Below are 12483 nucleotides of genomic sequence, written 5' to 3' on the forward strand. Positions count from 1 at the left end.
AATAAACACTCACAACAAGATTTCTTTTTTGAACCCTATTCTTTCAAGAGGGTTCAAAGAAAGGGGACAGAGAGTCAAATTCAGTTGACCAGTAGGGAAGTAGTACCTTTTGAAGTGCAAATTCTCATTGTGGCAGTCCCCATGGCCATGCTCCCAAAGAGAATCCAAAAATGATGGTCACTATGTTGAACAACATTTATAGTTGTTCCTGCACACTCACAATTATAGATCTATATATTTAATATTTGTATATTTAATATGCCACCTTATCCTGACATAGAATCCAATATGACTTACAACAAAATTACAAGATTGAGCTAAAAACCTGATTAAAAACTGAAAGCCTAATGAAAATATAGTATATTAAAATGGTATTCTTTTTAAAAAGTATGAAATCATTTAGAAACAAAATAGATAAAAGTACAGCAAGCCCTCATAATAAACACTCTCTTGGGTTTGTTTTTTTTTTCATGTCAGGGGTGACTTAAGAAACTGCAAGTCATTTCAGATGTGAGAGAATTGGCTGTCTGCAAGAACATTGACCAGGGGATACCTGGATGTTTTCTGATGTTTTTACCATCATTGTAGGAGGCTTCTCTCATGTCCCCACATGGAGCTGGAGCTGATAAAGGGAACTCATCCACGATCTCTCCAGGTTGGATTCGAACCAGCAACCTTCAGGTCAGCAACCCAACCTTCAAATCATCAGTTCTGCTGGCACAAGGGTTTAATGGGCTCCTCTCCATTTCTAAGCTGAAGAGCTGGCGTTGTCTGTAGACGCCTACAAGGTCATGTGGTAGGCATGGCTCCATGGAGCACCGTTACCTTCCCGCCATGGAGCACCATTACCTTCCCTATTGATCTACTCACATTTGCATGTTTTCAAACTGCTAGGTTGGCAGAGGCTGGGGCTAACGGTGGAAGTTCACCTCGCTCCCTGGATTCAAACCATCAATTTTTTGGTTATCCTGTTTCCCCTAAAATAAGACATCCCCAGAAAATAAGACCTAGTAGAGGTTTTGCTGAATTGCTAAATATAAGGCCTCCCCCGAAAGTAAGACCTAGCAAAGGTTTTGTTTGGAAGCATGCCCATCGAACAGAACACCAGAGCATGCAAGATCGGTAAATGTACGTACCATATACATGGAAATATTGGTAGTAACAAGAAATTCTTGATAGGATTCACAGTTTGCCTGGTTATGCTGGTTTGTGATGACAACTACTGTACAGTATATAATAAATGTTCATTTTTTTTGTTCGACAATAAATGCGAATTCTTCTTCATGGAAAAATAAGACATCTCCTGAAAATAAGACCTAGCGCATCTTTGGGAGCAAAAATTAATATAAGACACTGTCTTATTTTCGGGGAAACACGGTAGCAAGTTCATCAGCTCAGTGGTTTAACCCTCTGCACCACCAGGGGGATCCATATTATATTATATATTATATATAATGTATGTGTGTTTGTATGTGTGTGTATATCAGACATGCCAAACTTTTTGACCAACATAAACTTAACAGTATCTCAGTGAAAGACCCCAGTGGCCATCCAGTGCAACCCCTTTCTTCCATGTAGGAAAAGCACAATCAAAGCACCCTTAACAGATGGCCATTCAACCTTGTAATAATAATAAATATAAATATAATAATTATAATTATAGCAATCCCAGGGGCCATTCATTTCAACCCCATTCTGCCATGAGGGAAAAGCTAAATCAAAGCACCCCTTGAACAGTGGAAGGGTAATTGGATTTTGGAAGCAAGCAACACAAAGAGAAAAAGCTACGGACTGCTTATGGGGGTGAGGGAAGGGAGGAAAGAAGGTTTTGGAAACAAAGGGAATAAGGGAAAAGGGATTTTGGCAGTAAGGGAGGTGGCGGGGGGGGGGGGGGAGGGGGGGAAGTGCAGAGCCCCTGAGTAAGACAATGATGCTCAGCAATACACTAGTACTCGTGCAAAAGGTATCATCCATAGAATTTGAATGAAAATGCTAAGTCAACACTGATAGAATGCTGTACAGCCCTACCTTGTCTTTGTAAGGCTAAAATGAACTCTTCATTTTAGTCCAGTTTTAAGACTTTCCTGGAATTTGAACACTTGACAACAAAGCTCACAGTTAAGGCTTTAATGTTCTTCTCTTCATTACAGAATATTGATTCCCAGTTAATTTGCTACTCTCTGCAAAATTACCATATCTTCCGCATTTGTGAATTACATGACGTCCTCATTTTTGTCTTTATGAAGGCCCCACATCTCCAAATATGGGACTTTATGATATTTGAGGGTTCATCTATACTGTAGAATGAATATAGTTAGGCACTACTTTAATAGTCATGGCTCAATGCTACAGAATACTGGAATTTATAGTTTGGTGAGGCACCAGTATTCTTTGGCAGCAAAGGCTAAAGATCTTGTAAAACTACAGTTCTCGTTATTCTATAGCATTGATCCACGGTAGTTAAAATGGCGTCAAACTGCATTATTTCTACAGTGTAGATGTATCCTTAGACAGTTTATTTGAAAGGAAAATTCTTCCAACCCTCAAAATAGGGATCATCCCTTACTATTTAGGACATTTGCCAAACATTTGCCATTTCTGACTCTCAAAAATAGGACATCCCTTACAAAAGGAAACAACAGCCAACCCTAGTTGGAATACAGTGCCCCTCATTCCCAGCCAGCACTAATCTGGCAAAGGCTGGTGTACAGAATGCCAAGTTGTGATTCTATTCTTTTGAGCATCTCAAGAATTTCTAATGTTTTGTTGACACGTTAAGTGCCAGATGCCTGCACTAAGTGGAAGCAAACTTCACTGTTAGGAAGAATGCAGTACATCAGCCATATATTATCTTTCCTTTGTTTTAGTAGAACAGAAAGGAAGCAGGGCCAGGTCCCAGTGCTGGGCTCTCCTTCCCAGTAGAGGAGAGGCAGTAGTTTAGAGGACATGGAACATTAGTGCTGATAAAAGGGATGATTGAAAAGCCTGTCATCAGACATTTCTCTAGCAGCCTTCTCAGATGAGATTCCAAGCCTGTCATCTCCTACCCTCCGTCAATATCAATTGCTCCCATGACATACCCTTCACACGTCATGCAAGCATCCTAATGAAAAAAACAGGGCTGTCAAAGGAAGATAACATTTAAAATGCTGGTTAGATAGGCAGAGACAAGGCCAGCGGGAAAGGCTTTTTTGTTTTGCTGCTGTTCTGGAGATGGAACAGGGTAGCTGAAGTAGGACAGGGTGGGCAAATCCCCTGAAGCCAGTGGGGAAGAATGAAAGCAGGGAAGCATCTCTGGCAGTGCAAAGATTAGGATGCCCCACTGACTTCCATGTGAGATTCTCCTATCAGCAGCTTTTGAATTCTTGTAACCAAGGATAAAGGAAAAGGAACATAAATTAAAAGCAGCATAATAGACTGCAATAAAATAGTGTGAAAAAACCCACTCCTGGAGTCAGAGTAAGTCAAAGCGCTTGAACGAGGCAACACCAAACAAGCCTAAAATGTCTGGATGAATTTCCACTGCCATCCTTGGACCACAAGCTACTGCTGAACCCCCTCCTGTGATAGGGTTAAGGGAACAGAAAGACTCACTGAGGAAAGTTAGCCCTTAGCCTCCCTAGTTGTTGTGAAGTCTCCAGTAGCATAGTTGGATGCCTGGGTAACTAGATCTGTCAAGTTGATCCTGTTGATCAACTTGACGGATCAGGAGCTTTTGAACACTCAACAGGATAGAAAATGTTGCTGATGGTGGGCATAGATTGGTAGAGGTGCCCATGAACAGGTAGCCTCAAAACAAGCAGTGAATAGTAGATCAGCCAAGTTAGAAGGCATGATCATTAAGTTTGCAGACGACACCAATTTGGGAGGGATAGCTAATACGTCAGAAGACAGGAGTAGAATTCAAAACGATCTTAAGAGATTAGAGAGATGGGCCAAAACTAACAAAATGAAGTTCAACAGGAACAAATGTAAGATACTTCACTTAGGTAGAAAAAAATGAAATGCAAAGATACAGAACGGGGGATGCCTGGCTTGATAGCAGTACATGTGAAAAAGATCTTGGAGCCTTCATGGACAAGTTTATTTATTTATTTATTTATTTATTTATTTATTTATTTATTTATTTTTCAAACTTATATGCCGCCACTCCCCTAGGGCTCGGGGCGGCTCACAAGAACTGGCTAAAACAACAATTTAAAAACATCTTAAAAACATCTTTAAAACATCTTTAACAAAACATCTTAAAAACATCCTAAAAGCACCTTTTAAAACATCAATAACAGAACTCAAAAGTTAAACATGAGCCAACAATGTGATGCAGCGGCTAAAAAAGCCAAAGGGATTTTGGCCTGCGTAAATAGGAGTATAGTGTCTAGATCCATATGAGGAACTACTTAAAGAGCTGGCTGTGTTTAGCTTGCAGAAGAGAACGCTGCGAGGAGCCATGATGGCCATATATAAATATGTGAGGGGAAGTCATAGGGAGGAGGGAGCAAGCTTGTTTTCTGCTGCCCTGCAGACTAGGATACGGAACAATGGATTCAAACTACAGGAAAGGAGATTCCACCTGAACATTAGGAAGATCTTCCTCACTGTGAGAGCTGTTCAGCAGTGGAACTCTCTGTCCCAGACTGTGGTGAAGGCTCCTTCTTTGGAGGCTTTTAAGCAGAGGCTGGATGGCCATCTGTCAGAGCTGCTTTGAATGTGATTTTCCTGCTTCTTGGCAGAGGTTTAGACTGAATGACCCATTAGGTCTCCTCCAACTCTATGATTCTATGAAGACTTCAAGAGGATTCCAGTTTTCTCAGGGATCCACATTTCTTCCCAGCATCTTTGGAAATTTGGCTCATAGCAACTTCAATTGAATAACTAAGTTCAGTAGGGAGGCTACATATTAATTCCATAAACCAGGGCTGGGATTCACACAGATTATGTATCCTGGAAAGTGGAGGCAGAATAGAAATCTTAAGTAGAATAGATGAGGGATGCTGGAAGTTGCAAGCTAACCCCAACTGGAGGACATCATGGTTGCAGACATTGTTGAACTACCAGTTGCAGCACCCCTAGCTAACATAGAAAATGGTTAGGACTGATGGAAATTGCCATTTTGTTAACATCTGGAGGGTTTCATGGTCATAAGTAATCCCCTCCAAGCCTGCTACGTTTTAATATTTCTTGAACCAGTTTGTTTAAGCTGCAAAAATGTTACAAGATGATATGAATCCACCCATCTCACAGAAGAAAACTGACATTAAGGGCAGGGGTTGCCACCTGTTTTATCAGTCCTGGTCTTGTGTTTTTAACAACCAAAGCTGTACAGACGTTGGGAGATCCACTGCAGTAGCATCTGGATGAGTGTATCCACAACAATGTTGGTCTCATTTCAGGGGGGAAACCCCAAACAGGATAAGCAAAATGGTTTCCCAAGACTAAGGCAGGACACCTTCCAGTGTGCCTATTATTTAATGTGTTCAAAGCATTCTCTAGATGGGTTGGACTACAACTTCCATCACTCTATGCAGCATGGCCATGGCATTACACAATCAGTGGGTACTAAATCATTTGGGAGAGGCCAATTTAAATGATGGGTGTACCCATCATGCTGGAAAATAGTTACTGATGGGTTCTCCAAAGGAAAGGTTTTTTTAGGTCTTTTCAACTCTACAGAATCATAGAAATTTGATCCCATTTTAATTGCCATGGTTGTCTCCTACGGATTCCTGGGATTTCTTGTCTACTGAGGCACTAGAATCCTGAATATTTCACAAATCTACAAACCTGAGAATTACAGTTCAAGTGAAATGAATGCATTATCAGTGTATAATGTGAAAGAGATTTTATATCTGCATGATGAAAAGAAGATGAAAAGATAACTGTATTTATTTACATTAATTTTACATTAATATTCCACCTTTCCTCTGGCAAGTTCATGCTCTTCTCTATATGTCCTGACAATAACTATGTAAGATAGGGCAGCTTGAAAAAGAATGCCTGGCCTAAGGTCATCTGGAGAGTTTTGTGGCCTAGGAGGGAAAAGAATATGGACCTTATATATCCATGTCTGACATTAATCATCAGAGCACACTAATTAGTCACAGAAGAAGAACATGGATGGTTCCTAAATGTGTGTTTAATCCTCGTTCCCACAATGCACAACTGGAAATTATGTATTTTGGACTACAGCTTCCAGAATCCCCTAGCCAACATGAATAATGTCCATGCTAGCTAAGGAATTCTGGGAGTTGCAGTGTAAAAAGTAACACTTCCTATTCCTGGACAGACCTATCTGTCAAATCCATAACTAATAAAATAGAACTTGGTATTATGAATGCACTAAGCTTATAAGGAAAGCAAATCTTTGCACAGCTAGCTAATTGCTCTCCTGGATGGCAGCCAGAGGCAGTGCAAAGAAAGCCACCACATCAGCCTTGCTGAGGAGCCCAATTTCCCACCACCCCCAAGTGGGAGGACCAATGACTCAGGGAGAGGAATTAATAATTAACAAGAAATTAGACCAAGGCATAATTAAACTGAATACGTCTTGTCTTCAGAAGACTTTTTTTTTGGTTCACAAAAATATTATGAGAGCAAATGAATTGACTCTGTTATCTGGGAAAGAGGTAATAGTTTTCAAGAGAAAGGAAAACCACACAATAAAATCTAGGGAGGAAAAGCAGTGGAGACAGAGTCAGTGACATGGTGAACCCACTCCAGGTTTTCACTTGAACATTAAGAGAACTGTCAAAAGTGCTGACGTTTGTATGATATGGTTTCAAGTCACCTATCTCATGGTAACCCCATGAATTTCACAGGGTTCTTCAGGAAAGGAATGCTCAGAAGTGGTTTTTTGAGCTCTTTCTTCTGCAGCAAATAAAGTTTACCCCCCCCCCCCCAAGTAGGTTCAGTGCCTTGGATAAGTGCTTTAAAGTTTGGATTAGAACCCAGAGTCGATTTACTGACCCACTGGCACCAGAGTCAATTTTGGTTATACACTAGGCACCTGTTTGTTGCTAAACTAACCTACTAGATCTTTGCAACCTGAAAGCTTTTTAATCCAATCAAATGCCCTTTTAGGATTTCTTCTGATAGGTTTATAATGGCCAAGCAACAATCTGACTATTGTTGTTAAGTGCTCTGAATGAACCTATATTGATTTCCACAGTTTGTCGCCTTTCAGGAACAGCAAATTGATCTCTGATGAATTCTTTTCACAACTAGCCATTACTGTGCTCTTTTTTCCTGGACAAGAGTTCCCAGAAATGGTCCAGCCAGTATAGCCACTGGCTGTGCTCTCTGTAGGATTTGCTGAGCTGTAGACTTAAAAGAAAACCCCCCAAGCCCTGGCTTTTGCAGAATGAGAATGCAGGAATAAATAAATACTAGGAATGTTATGGCAATACATGTTTAGGAAGTAAGCATCTTGCCCAGTATCCAATTTCTAAATAAAGGCTAGAGTTCCACTAAGTCTGGAAATCACCATATGTACTAACAGGAACTTTAATGTATGTGTGCTTTTTCATATGTAGCCCAAAGAACACCATCTGTTTTTAAGGCCAAACTAGCAGGTGTTGCGTAGTATTTTATCTATTTTAATAGGTTTTGAATGGTTTTTAATAGTCATATGTTTAGTTCTGTTTCAGTGTTTATATGCTTTAAAATTGTACATAGTATGTTTTTTGGCATTGTTTACTGTTTTGTGTTCTTTTAAGAGAGAAAAAGCAGCATATAAATAAATATCATCATCATCTTCATCTGCACAAATGAGGGAGATCTCATCAGGGACTTACAAGGTTTTCTGAGACATGCCTATATGCTTTCAAGTCGCTTGTCAATTTATGGGGACCCTCTGAATTTCACAGTAAGGTAAAGGTAAAGGTTTCCCTTTGACATTAAGTCTAGTTGTGTCCGACTCTGGGGGGTGGTGCTCATCTGCATTTCTAAACCGAAGAGCCGGCATTGTCTGTAGATGCCTCCAAGGTCATGTGGTCTGTAGATGCCTCCAAAGTCATAACTGCATGGAGTGTCGTTACTTTCCAGTCAGAGCGGTACCTATTGATCTACTCACATTTGCATGTTAGGCAGAAGCTAGGTTCACAGAAGCTGGGGTAACAGCAGGAGCTCATCCCGCTACCCGGATTCAAACCACTGACCTTTTGGTCAGCATGTTCAGCAGCTTAGTGGTTTAACCCACTGTGAGACTGGGGGCTCTTGGTAAATTTCACAGTATTTTCTCACAAAAAAGAAAAGAATCTCAAAGAGTCACTCTCAACAGCCCAATGAAAACTGACTCGCCAAATGGTCACAAGCATAGCGATTAACTGCTGAAGGATCCAGAACATGGGTGGAGGGGGAAAGCAGGCGAGAAATGAGTATTTTGACTGATAGAGAGCCCCTCCCATGTTGCGACCTTTTGTCGCAAATCCTATTTGTACTCCCCAACTGCAGATGCTCTGAACATTGGCTTCAACAGTGGATTATGACTAGGCCAGATATGCATCAGAAAAGTAGCTTTCAGCACTGAGGAACTGATTTGCATTTTCCTTTGTTCTTTTTGAATGAATTTTGACTTTTAGAAGCTATTTCTCATCCCTCCTATGTCAAAGATTCTCTTTGGATGCAGGAGGAATAGGGAGCAGTAACGCTTCCCCCATGAGAAGACTAGAGAAATAATGCTGATATAACCCCTCCTAATCTATAGCATTCTTCATGGAGATCATGTCAATTTGTACCCGTCATTAATTTATGTCCTAAATATCTTTTCTTCCAGGACATTCTTTTTAATTGTAGGAAGATTCTAGCTGTAGTTCTACTGGATCAGCTCCAGAATGGCACTTAGCACAGATCTACTTGCATTGGAAGAAGGGAGGGATGAGGCAGCTTTCCAAGTCCTCTTTCATCCTGCAACATCTGTGCTTCTCAAAAAGCTGCTCTGCAGGGTTGGGCGGCACTCTGGAGCAATATGAGAAGCAATGCAGGAGGACATAAGAAAATTAGCTGCCTATTATTATGGATATGGATCTTTTGACACAACTGTTGACACAACATCAAGGAAAACCTAAGAAAATGGCAGACTGGACATTACTGAAGCGTTTCTTGAGAAAAGAGAATAGAAAGTTATTTATATAACTGAACTTGGAAAAGAGGACCTACTTGCCAAACAGGAGACCTAGCAGAGAGGGAAGCAAAATAAGAGAAGAATCAAATCAGAGAAGATTGGAAGTTCAACAAATTCCCCCTCCCTACCCTCTCCCCCTTTTCCCTCTCTTTCTCCTTTTTCTATCCCATACCAACCCCATTTAGAATGATACCCGATAGTTTTTTTAACCCACCCACTTGTCCTAGTTTTACCCTGATTTTCCCTTTATGGATCTTATCTTGTTATTATATAAAATGTGAATAAAATCTATATCAAAAAAAGAAAATAAAATTAGCAATGCCTTAGCATGGAGCCTTCACTGGACCCTGGTATCTTCCATGAATCTGTGTCCAATCCAACAAAAGTAGGTTATGCAAAGGGGACCCCTTTCAGCTAAAATTCATAATTATATTCAATTTAGTGACGTTTTTAGGGGCTACATCCCAGTGGCGGGTAGCCAAACAAAGGAAGCATGAAAAAATGCCAACATATTTGGATTTAAAGCTCTTTCTGCCAGTCATTAAGCTTTAGAAAAGGCACTCTAGCTTTTCAGGATGTGTTTAAAATCTGGAAAAACATCAAATGGATAATATTGTGGGAATGAGGGTATGAAATCAGTGGTTCCCCAGAAGACTGAAGAGAGACCTCAGGTTGGCTGGATTTGGCATGAAGGCCTGGGATTCCTGATTGATATCATTTCAAGTACCAACGGGTATTCTTCCCTTTTGTTTACATGTGTATTTTTAACTTCTTAACATCATTGTCTGTAGTAGACTGAATCCTAGAGTTGGAAGAGACCACAAGAGCCATTCAGTCCAACCCCATTGTGCCATGCAGGAATATACAATCAAAGCATTCCTGGCAGATGGCTATCCAGTCTCTGTTTAAAAACCCCCAGAGAAGGAAACTCCACCTCATTCAGAAGCATCAACATATTCCACTGTCAAACAACCCTTACCATCAGGAAGTTTTTGGGGGTTTGGTGGAATCTCTTTTCCTGTCATCGGAATCCATTATTCCATGTCTTTTTAGTCTCTGGAGCAGCAGAAAATAAACTTGCTCCATCTTCAATGTGACATCCTTTTAACTACGTAAGCACTGCTATCATATCACCTCTTAGGCCCCTTCCACACAGCTGTATAGCATCCACATTGAACTGGATTATATGGCAGCGTGGATTCAGATAACTCACTTCAAAGCAAATATTGTGGATTATCTGCCTTTATATTTTGGGTTATATGACTGTGTGGAAGGGCCCTGAATCTTCTCTTCTTCGGAATTAATCATATTTCCAGGTAAGTTCAGTGAAATCAACAGGAGTTACATTAGACATGATTACATTGATTTTAATGAGTGAAGGTATTCCTAATGTTGGGTCTAAACAAGTCATTTCCCTGAGGCCCTGTTGTTCATGTATGTCTTTTGTTGCTTCCCAAATAGTTATTTTCCTGAGAGGATGTAATCTGATCAAAACTCTTTGGTAAGACCTTTGGGCGATTAACACATTTCTTTCTTGTGATCCTTTAAACATTATCTATCAACTAAGAGTCTCAGCCTCAGGTGGTATAAGCAATATGCATAGCTTTGTCAGCGGAACTAGCTTCTGATGCTACTGATATACATTATGGTACAGCAAGCTGCATACTTTCCTGAGTCACCATAATTTTCACCCTCTTCCCATCTGCCTGGTACCCTATACATTTTGAAACTTGGAAATGCCAGGGAATGATAATTCACATGGATATGGATATATATAGCTATAAAGAGAGGCCTTTATAAGTATGAGGAAAAGCATACATATCTTTCGCACCAGGAAATGTCAGTACAGTGGATCAGATAGCATGTTTGGTGCAATACAGTGGCAGCTGTGGTTTTTGTGTTAATGGGGTGGTAATTTTTTTAATTATTTCCAATCTTTTACCTCAAATAACTTTATATACAGTTGGCCCTCCATATTCATGGATTCCGCATCCACAGATACAATCATCCAGAACTTGAAAATATTACCCTTCCCACAGACAAATCCCAAAGCAAGCCTTGATTTTGTTATTGTATATTAGAGGCACCATTTTATTATAGATAGATGAATGAATGAATGAATGAATGAAAGATAGATAGATAGATAGATAGATAGATAGATAGATAGATAAAGTCTAGTTGTGTCCAACTCTGGGAGTTGGTGCTCATCTCCATTTCTAAGCCGAAGAGCCGGTGTTGTCCATAGATGCCTCCAAGGTCATGTGGCATGGAGTGCCATTACTTTCCCTCTGGAGAGGTACCTATTGATCTACTCACATTTGCATGTTTTCGAACTGCTAGGTTGGCAGAAGCTGGGGCTAACAGCTGGAGCTCACCCTGCTCCCTGGATTCAAACCACTGGCCTTTTGGTCAGCAAGGTCAGCAGCTCAGTGGTTTAACCTGTTGTACCACCGGGCTCACTGTACTTAGTTAAGCATCAGAACCACTAAAAAAAACCCCTGTTGGTGAATTGTCAAGGCATCTATTGGGACAATGACAAGGGTGCCTGATGTGCATTGAGACTGATGTACATTAGTATGAAATACATATTGGTATGCAGTGCACATTTGGCAATTTGTCGACTTTGTTGCATAGTAACCTAACAGCAGCCTTCTACTAGGCACGAACATTATGAAACCGACCAATTCTAATCCCTGTATCCATTTACAAAAGCATGATTCTTATATAGGATCCACTTTTATTATTCCCTCAAATTTGAGAAAATGTGGCTTACAATTTAAAGCAAGAACAATCCAGTTTTTAAAAAATGCAGTGAATGTTAAATGGAATTAAAATATTCATGATATTAAAAATTCAACCATGCATTTAAAATGATAAAAGCCATTTTAAACCGTTCTATTTAAAACAAAACTGTGCCTTATTAAAAGAGCACTCTCAAAAAACCTTCTGTTTTAAAAGACTCTGGAGGCAAAAAGGTCTTTGTCTGCCAACTGAAGGACAGCAAAGAAGGGGGCCATTCTGGCCTCCATGGGAAGTGGGTTCCAGAGGGTAGTTCTGTCTTACATCCTTACCAATCTCAACTGTGGTGGTGGGCGGGCTGAGAGAAGGGCCCTTGCTGAGGATTTCAGTGCCAGGTCAGCCTCATATGGGGAGATACAGTTTGCCAGATAGCTCAATCCTGAGCCGTATTTGGCTTTATAGGCTATAACCAGCACAAATTGTGCCCAGAAACAAACTGGGATCCAATGAAGCAGTGTTAGCATGGAAGTTGTATGGCCCTTGTAACCTGCCTCAGTTAAAATTATGGTTGCTGCTCGGTGTACTAGCTGCAGTTTCTGAACAGTCTTCAAAGGCAGCCCCTTCCA

At 40.5% G+C, this 12483-nt stretch overlaps 1 protein-coding gene across 2 annotated transcripts in view; it reads right to left on the reverse strand.

Annotated features, from left to right (window-relative positions):
* Window positions 1–12483, reverse strand: part of LOC100561760 (copine-5) — a 185775-nt gene that overhangs the window by 13751 nt on the left and 159541 nt on the right. The window lies entirely within an intron of this gene.

The sequence above is a fragment of the Anolis carolinensis genome, chromosome 4, assembly GCF_035594765.1.
Source record: "Anolis carolinensis isolate JA03-04 chromosome 4, rAnoCar3.1.pri, whole genome shotgun sequence".
Lineage (NCBI taxonomy): Eukaryota > Metazoa > Chordata > Lepidosauria > Squamata > Dactyloidae > Anolis > Anolis carolinensis.